The following is a 9,574-nucleotide window of genomic DNA, read 5'->3' as shown; positions in this document are numbered from 1 at the left end:
TGGCTAGTTGCATCCAGTGTCTATTACATCAGGATTAATTAGAGATTTCACTGTGACTTTAGATGGGTATTTTAAGGTGTGCTGTAAGGTACAATCAGGTTTAATTTTTAGCTTCCAAGTTTCTTACAAATGATTCATAGCCACTATTATATAAAAACCAGAGTACTGGTTGGATTTGGAATTTTAGCAGAGATAGGAGAGAGCAAGTATCTTATGAGGCAACACTCAGTGGGCCTGGGCAACAAAAAATTAGCTACCGGTTCTGCCAAAGTGGTGTGAACCGGCTGAATCCTACCCCTGGCATCACTGCAAGAATCCAAATAATGTCCTGGCACATACAATGAGTGAACTATGATTTCTTATTTTAATAAGAGGTTTAAAAGAACCTAGAGGTCTTGTTAGATTTGGTTTTTATTTGGAAGCAGCTTTTTAAAAATTGAAATAATAGTGAGCATTATTTTAAAATTTAAATCCTACTATATGGCAATACTTTAAGTTTTTGGAAACCTCCCCATTCACTGCTGTGATTGCCAAATAAAATTTGGATGCTGCAGAGAATTCTGTTAATGAGAAATTCATTCGTGCCAAATACCTGATGGGTTTCCTAAGCTTCACTGCTGCTTTAGGCATGCCAAAACAACAAGCCAACAAAGAAACGAAAAAACCAACAACTCCAAAGTTGGGCAGTGGTGTGCAAGTGGTTATTTATGAAGCCCTCTCTGTTGTTTTCTGCCTTTTCCCTGAGGAATTCTGGATAAGCTTCAGCAAAGTTAGTTGCAGTTATCTGGAACTTGTTATTGGTAACTTTGGAAGTTTGGAATGGTAGATTATTTTGCTACCCAGTCTTCAGACGTTAAAAAAATAGTCTCTATTCCAAATTCATTTCCTCCCTTCTTTTCTCAACCTCTCTGTCTACCTCTGTCTTTGACATTTTATGCTCAGTGTTACAATAATACAACATTTGTGAATTTTATACATTGCTGATGGTATCTGCAGTAATATATATGGATATTGTATAAGATACCAAATGAAATGTAATTTCTATGGTTTCTAGGAATGATTAATGTTGCTATCCATCCACTGACATGTCAGTATAAAAGTATCATGCAGTGTAAAATTAGGTTCAGATGAATTTCATGCAGGAGTTTTCTACAGTATGCTTTATTGCAACTCAAACCTATTGCTCTCCAGTTAAGTTGGACTTAGGCTTGACAGAATTCCCAGTCAGATGTCCCTCTTCATTAAATAAGAGTGGAATATTTTTAAACTGGCTTTATGGTCTGTTAAAAATGTCTGCTATTCTAGGTGTATGTGACTCCTGTCAATTTAAGAACAACCAACCTTTGCTTGGCCCAGTTAATAATCATACTTCAGAACTGGCAGGGCCAAGGCTCATTTTGGAAAGGATTTCAGATGTTTTAAGAAGTTAAAAGGATTCCTTTAAGAAAAGCTTAAAGTAAGATGAATTTCTAGAGGAAGCATAAGACTCCTTGTTGGACGTGAAAACATCCGTATTTTGCAGTCATAGAGTTGCTATGATAGATATTAAATCCAGAACTGTAAAAACATTTGTAGTATTTTATTGGTTGTACCTGATCTGGTTTGTGTAACGTATTAATACTGAGACAAAGCTCTGATTTTACAACAGTCCTAATTTGCCAACTGTAACATATACCAGTGAAACAGGGAAGATGACATGGTAAGTGACACAAAATCTAAATGTATTTCAATGGTGCTGCCTAGGAATGATCCTTGGTGTTACATATTGCAGTTGTATAACCAACATGGTGATCTTATAAAGAAGTGACTAAAGCGGATATAGGACATAGTGGAAAAAACAAAGAGTTTACTCTGTGAGACATTATTTGTGTCTTCCAGATCAAAACCATGCTAAGACCACAATCAGTTGGACATTACTCAAAGAAAATAAAAGATAGATAGGCTCCATAAAATTTGGTGCCAAACATTGTAAAATCCTGATAGATTTCTGATGGAATAAATGGAAACTACCACAACTGATCAAAAATGTTGGAAAGAACTTATGTCCAAAGTGCACTGAATCATAGAAGGATCTACTACCAGTAGTTAAAGCAAGAATTTTGCCCCTTGAAACTAGAGGAAGGAAGGAAGGAAGGAAGGAAGGGGAAGGGGAAAAGGAAGAGAAGAGAAGAGAAGAGAAGAGAAGAGAAGAGAAGAGAAGAGAAGAGAAGAGAAGAGACAAATTATGCTTCATTTACTGTTGGGAATCTGGGGGGGGCATAAAAGAATGTTGGTGTGCTGCAAGTGACTCCTGGATAACATGCCTACTTAATCCATATGGTGATAATAATGGAATAAAATAACAGGCTGTCTTTACAAAGCACAACCACAACCCATAACATTACTGAAACCCCACTTTTAATGTCAACATATTTATCCAGACAATCATTTGAATTGTCTGGAAAGTCTGGAAACTTGGAACAGATAGCAAAGGAACATTTGAAGGTCTGGCTGTTCCTGGCAGCCCAAATTCTTACAAGAGGTACATCTAATCATCACTGTTAAATCCTAATGATTGCAAAACATTTTAGGGGTCCTAAACAGAGCACATTCCCACTTCCTTATTGAACCTAAGTTATCTTCCAATTAACTTTAAGATATTGGTTACAAATTAACCTAGTGATAAGGGTTCACTTAATTGAGACATTTATTAATAATTGAAGAGGGAAAAAATCGCAAAAATACTTAGCTTACTGGAAGTCAAAGAAATGGCACAATATTCATATTACTGATCCACGTAAGGCAGAACAAGCTGTGCTTCAGGTTCATTTATTGTATTAACAGAATAAGGCAAAAGCTAACAAGCGAATGATATGAATAATTTCTATGGCTTTAATTAGTTCAGTTTGGAACTGCAAATTTATACAGATAAACAAATGGATTTTCATGTTTGAGGATGGAAACAAGTTAGATATGTTTATTAAAAATATATGGTTAAATTTCTATTGTTAAATTCCTGAGCACAGTGGAAGCTTTCTCTTATTACTCCTATTAGTAGCCATAGTTTAACTGAGGCCCAAATTTAGACGTGACACTATTTTCTAGTTTTGTGCAATGTTTTGGAGACCCAGTTCAATGGAATTTTGTTCAAATCACTATTATGAAATAAATTCTAGACTAAAATAATGACACGATCCGTTTAATGAACAGAAGCAGAATAGCTTTTTGCAGTAATTTTAAGAATCTGTGATTTTTCTTCTGCTCCTGAATTCTAAGGAAAAAAAAGAAAACATTGTAACTTTTGATATGTACAGAGAATTTGGGGTTGGTTGAATTGTATGTTAGGTTCTCTGACATTAGTATGATTGGTTGGCAAATCAACTTTATCACCTCCTTAATACCCTTTTGTGTCTTTCTTGCATCTGTTTACACAACTGTTCTGTTCCTACTTGTTCAACTGGGGTAGACTGCACCAAGAGATGTGGTGCTGACCACCAGTTTGCCTGGCTTCCAAAAAAAAGGGGTTCGACCAATTAAGACAGGTGAGACCTGGCTTAAAAACAGTAACTGTGAGAAGGACCTTGGAGTCCTACCTAGTGGACGATCATTTGACTATGACCCAGCATGGTGCATCAGCAACCAAAAAAGTTAATACAATCCTGGGTTGTATAAACAGAGGCATAGAATCAAGATCACACAAAGTATTAGTACCTCTTTATAAAACCCTAGTAAGACCACACCTGGAATACTGTAGCCAATTTTGATCACAATATCACAAAAAAGATGCTGAGAGTTTGGCAAGAATTCAGAGAAGAGCAACTAAGATGATTAAAGGCCTGGAGACTAAAGCATACAAAGAACAGCTGCAGGACTTGGATTTGGCTAGTCTAAAAAAAAAGAGAAGAAATAGCAGTATTCCAGTATTTGAGGGGCTGCCACCAAGAAGGGTGGGAGTCACGTTACTCACCAAAGCACCAGAGGGCAGGACAAGAAACAATGGTTGGAAACTGATTAAAGAGAGAAGCAACCTGGAATTAAGGAGAAACTTCCTGACAGTGAGGTCAATTGACTAGTGGAACAGCTTGCCTTCAGAAATTGTGGGAGCTCCATTACTGGAGATTTTTAAGACGAGGCTAGACAGCCAATTGTCTGAGATGGTATAGGTTCTCCTGCTTGAGCAGGGGGCTGGACTAGAAGGCCTCCAAGGTCCCTTCCAACTCTATTCTATTCAACAATTCATCATCAAGGGATCCATGGCTATTAGCTTTGATGACAGTGTAACTGCCTCTAAAGGCCATCTGACGGGAGACTAATATGTTTCTCTGAGCACTTGGATGGCCATTGTGAACACAGACTGATGAACTAGATGGATCAAGGTTCCAATCCAGCAGAGCATTGCTCAGTTTTTTGTTTCCTGCACTACGATTAACAACCATCATCATGTAACTGAACCCATTATGCATAAAGAAATAAGGCAGAAAATTGAAAAATCTACTAAAAGATAAAGACAGAGACAAGACTTCACAAAAACCTCACAAAACTAGAGATCCGAAGCAGCAAAACACAAGCCCGTGGCTCCCTCATTAAGCAGCTGAAAAGGTAAGAGCTTATTTTAAAGGTGTTTTCAGAGTTGTAATTTTGCAACATTTTTTGAAACTTTGCATTTTGAAGTTGAAGAAATTGCACTGCTTTGGCCAACTTCTCTATACGATAGTTGCAACAGAGTAGACAGATTATGCTTGTGGGTGGGTGTTATCCTTTCCCCAACCTTGCTTTTTCTGCTCTAAAAGGACCTTGGAGGTCTTCTAGTCAATCCCCTGCCCAAGGCAGGAGTCCTTATACCGTCTGGACAAATGAATGTCTGATCCTTTCTTTAAAACCTCCAGTGATAGAGCACCTGGAATTCAAGCTGTTCCCTTGGTTAATTGCTCTCACTGTCAAGAAATTTCTCCTTAATTCCAGGTAGGATCTTTCTTTAACTTGCTTTTACCCATGCTATAAATAAAATAAAATAAACATATTTTTATTTAATATTTATTTGAAATGTTTCCAAAACTGATTGCGATAAAACCTTTGAGGCCATCTCTTGAATATCTGCAGAATATATACTTGGTAAGGTGTTGGTTTAAGACTAGAAAGACCATAGTCAACCATGACTGTACATCTGCCTTAACTTACCTTACAGCAATAGCACTTAGACTTATATGCCACCTCATAGTGCTTTTCAGCACTCACTGAACGGTTTACAATGTCAGCATATTGCCCCCAACAATTTGGGTCCTCATTTTACACACCTCGGAAGGATGGAAGGCTGAGTAAACCTGGTGCTCCATCAGGATCGCACTCCAGGCTGTGGGCAGAGTTAGCCTGCAATACTGCATTCTAACCACTGTGCCACCAGAGGTTCTGATATGATGCTTTCTCTGGGGGAATGTGATGGAAAAGTCCCATCTCAGCTACCTTTCAATCTCCAAAGAAAGGAGGGATATAAATTTAACTAATTATTATCATCTATCAAATAATATTCACATTAGTGACTGTTATGATTAAAAAGAAGGACGTACTGCACCAATGATATAACTTAGGTTTCCTATGTATAGTTCTTTATTCTGGTAAACACTGAAGTGAAAGCAGGAATCTTCACATGTCTTGTATCTCTCCTTCTATATTCTGGCTACATTTTAGAATTCAATATGAAATATGCACATATTTTACAAGTTTATAAATGATGTTCTTATTATGAGACATGTACTTATATATATCTATAAGAGAAGTGTGAGACATATTTAGGGCATTTGCCAGTCAGGCAACCATCTGCAGGCAATACCATTCCTTACTATTTGTTTTTGTTTTCTTACAATTTATGTTTAACACCCCATGATTACTCTATTGGGCTGGTATAATGTTAATAAATACTTTCAAATATTTAAAGTATATTTATGCGTTTTCAATTGCCATGACCCCAATTTAGCTCCAACTAAAGTTGCTGTTGCTGGAAATGATGTTTTTCCAGGCTGATACATATTCTTGGAAGAAGTATATAAATTTTTCAACATTTCACATTCTAGAAAAAAATTCTTAACAGATATGAAAAGGTATAAATGATATCCTTAATTAGTTGGTTAACTGTATGGTGAACTTGTTCGTCATCCAAGAACAAAATCATCCTTGTGGATTATGAGGTTAATATTTACTCAGGAGCCCCAGTTGGTATTTGACCTGAAGATTTCCTTGATGTAAAGTTGTGACATTATCATTGTCAGATTCACGGGTGAGCTGTTAATCCCATTTTGCAGGTTTAATATTAATAGTGGAAGGTAAATTTTGTTTGGCTAATCCCATTCTTATCGATTTCTGTCAGATTAGTTGGAGAATATCTGAAATTAAAGTGTAACTGAGCAGCTACTCATACAAACAAGAAAACAAAACAATAAAATCAGTCTGAATGCTGATTTGTAAAATTCAATCCCTAGAGTAACCCAGTGAAGCTAGGTTGCTTTATTTATTTATCAACTTTATACAGAAAGTGATTTTGGACATGCAAAAGAGCATTAAAAACAATAAATAAGTAAAAATGGCTGTTAGTTAAAACCATTGTATAATAATTACTGAAAAGAATAAAAATATCCAAAGCAAAACTAAAACAGGAAAAAGGAATAACTAGATGGAGAAATAAGGGAACCACCTCATAAATCCCACTGTCTCCTGGAGTGCCCAGATCTTGACAGATTTTCAGAAGCTCAGTAGTAATGAGGCCAATCTCATTACTACTGGGGGAGAAGATTTCACAATATCACTACTACAGCAGAAAAAGCCTGTTTGGGAGCTGCTAAATGTAGCTGTTTTTGTTGGAACCCGACAAAAACCTTGGTGGAGCAGTGGGCTAATGCCTCCTTAAGTAACACCAGCTGCCTGCAATTAGTGCAGGTTCGCATCCCACCAGGCTCAAGGTTGACTCAGCCTTCCATCCTTCCGAGGTAGGTAAAATGAGGACCCAGATTGTTGGGGCAATAAGCTGATTTTGTAATAATGCCACTGGGGGGGGGGCGAAAGCCCCAATAAGCAGGCATATACATAGAACGAAGGCTATTGCTAAGCACATTGATTTGTGCTTTAAATTGTAAGCCGCCCTGAGTCTTCGGAGAAGGGCGGGATATAAATGGGATTAAAATAAAATAAAAAAAAGATACCCCTTCTATGAAACTTGGTGGGATGAGTGGATAAGGTCAGGGAAAAGCAGTCCTTCAAATAACCTAGTTCCAGGCTATGTAGGGTTTTCAACCAACTTGAAAAGGACAACCTTTTTTTTACCCATGTGTGCTTGGTTTAATCAACTTTCCAAAATAAATCTGTTTTTTTACCTTGACATGTACAAAACATGTGCCTTTGATTTCTAATGAATTATGAAACCACAACATCAGATGTGAGGCTGGTTTCCTAAATTACAATTACTGCTGTAGAACACAAATTAGATGAAAAGATGGAAATGTTATCAATTTCATTTTCAAACTTAATCAGATGGTAAATGTCTTTTGGGGTTGTACTACTCAAGGTGCAGGTGAAACCTCCTGTGATGCATTGACAGAGAAAATAACATATCAAAGGATAAAATTCACAGAAAATTCAATCATGCAAAACCTCTACCTCTGGGTTGTCAAACTGGTGGCCTGTGGGCTGGATGCGTCACATGCAGGCCACGCCCACCCCAGCTCCCCAAAGGCAAAAAATATTGGAATACGTCACAATACATCATAATTATAACAGTAAAGTTGGAAGGGACCTTGGAGGTCATCTAGCCTACCCCCCTGCTCAGGCAGGAAACCCTATACCATTTCAGAAAAATGGCTGGCCAGTCTCTTCTTAAAAACTTCCAGTGTTGGAGCATACACAGCTTCTGGAGGCAGGTTGTTCCACTGGTTAATTGTTCTAACTGTCAGGAAGTTTCTCCTTAGTTCTAGGTTGCTTCTCTCCTTTATTAGTTTCCATCCATTGCTTCTTGTCCTGCCTTCAGGCACTTTGGAGATTAGCTTGTCTCCTTCTTCTTTGTGGAAGCACCTGAGATATTGGAACACTGCTATCATGTCACTCCTAGTCCTTCTCTTCATTAAACTAGACGTACCCAATTCCAGCAGCTGTTCCTTATATGTTTTAGCCTCCAGACCTCTAATCATCTTTGTTGTTCTTCTCTGTATTCTTTCCAGAGTCTCAACATCTTTTTTACATCGTGGTGACCAAAACTGGATGCAGTATTCCAGGTGTGGCCTTACCAAAGCATTGTAAAGTGGTATTAATACTTCACATGATCTTGATTCTATCCCTCTGTTAATGCAGCCTAGCACTGTGTTGGCTTTTTTGGCAGCTGCAGCACACTGCTGGCTCATATGTAAGTGATTGTCCACTAGGACTCCAGGATCCCTCTCACAGTTACTACTATTGAGCAAGGTACCCCCTATATTATACCTGTACATTTGGTTTTTCTTGCCTAAATGTAGAACCTTACTTTTTTCACCATTGAATTTCATTTTGTTAGAGAGCGCCCAGTGTTCAAGTCTGTCCAGATCCTCCTGTATCTTAAGCCTGTCTTTTGGAGTGTTGGCTATTCCTGCTAGCTTGGTGTCGTCTGCAAATTTGATGAGTTCCCATCTATCCCCTCATCCAAATCATTGATGAAGATGTTGAATAGCACTGGGCCCAGAACAGAGCCCTGGGGCACCCCACTACACACTTCCATCCATGTAGATGCAGTTCCATTGAGGACCACACGCTGAGTACGGCCGGTCAGCCAGCTACAAATCCATCTCGTGGTGATGCTGTCTAACCCATATTTTTCTATCTTATCAATTAGTAGTTTGTGATCTACTTTATCAAATGCCTTACTGAAGTCCAAGTAAATTGAGGACCCAGATTGTTGGGGGCAATTAAGCTGACTTTGTAATAATGCCGCTTGGGGGGTGTATGAAAGCCCTAATAAGCAGGCATATACATAGAATGAAGGCTACTGCTAAGCTTGTAAGCCGCCCTGAGTCTTCGGAGAAGGGCGGGATATAAATGGAATTAAAATAAATAAATAAATAAAATAAATTATATCCACAGCATTCCTCTGATCCACTAATTTTGGTCAAAGAATGCAATAAGATTTGTCTGGCAAGATCTGTTTTTGACAAACCCATGTTGGCTTTTAGTAATGACTTTGTTTGCCTCTAGGTGTTCACTGATTCATTGTTTGATTATCTTTTCCAGAATCTTCCTAGGTATTGAGGTCAGGCTGATAGGTCAGTAGTTTCCTGGATCTATTTCTTTTTCCTTTTTTGAAGATGGGAACTACAACAGCTCTCTTCCAGTCCTCTGGTAGTTCCCCAGTGCTCTAGGATCTTTGAAAGATATAGTTCAGTGGTTCTGAGATCACGTCTGCCAGTTTCTTGAGAACCTTGGGGTGTAATCCATCTGGTCCTGGTGATTTGAACTCGTCTAGACTGGACAGGTGCTCACTTACCATTTTCTTGCCTATCTTAACTTTTATTTGTATTCTGTTTTTATGGCACTATTTTTAATAGGTTGGTCTGTTTTTTCCCTTTGTGTAAAGACAGATGCAAAA

This window comes from Vipera berus (assembly GCF_964194415.1).
Source record: "Vipera berus genome assembly, chromosome: 1".
Taxonomy (NCBI): domain Eukaryota; kingdom Metazoa; phylum Chordata; class Lepidosauria; order Squamata; family Viperidae; genus Vipera; species Vipera berus.
The sequence above is the reverse complement of the archived record's forward strand: the minus strand, read 5'-3'. Positions refer to the sequence as shown.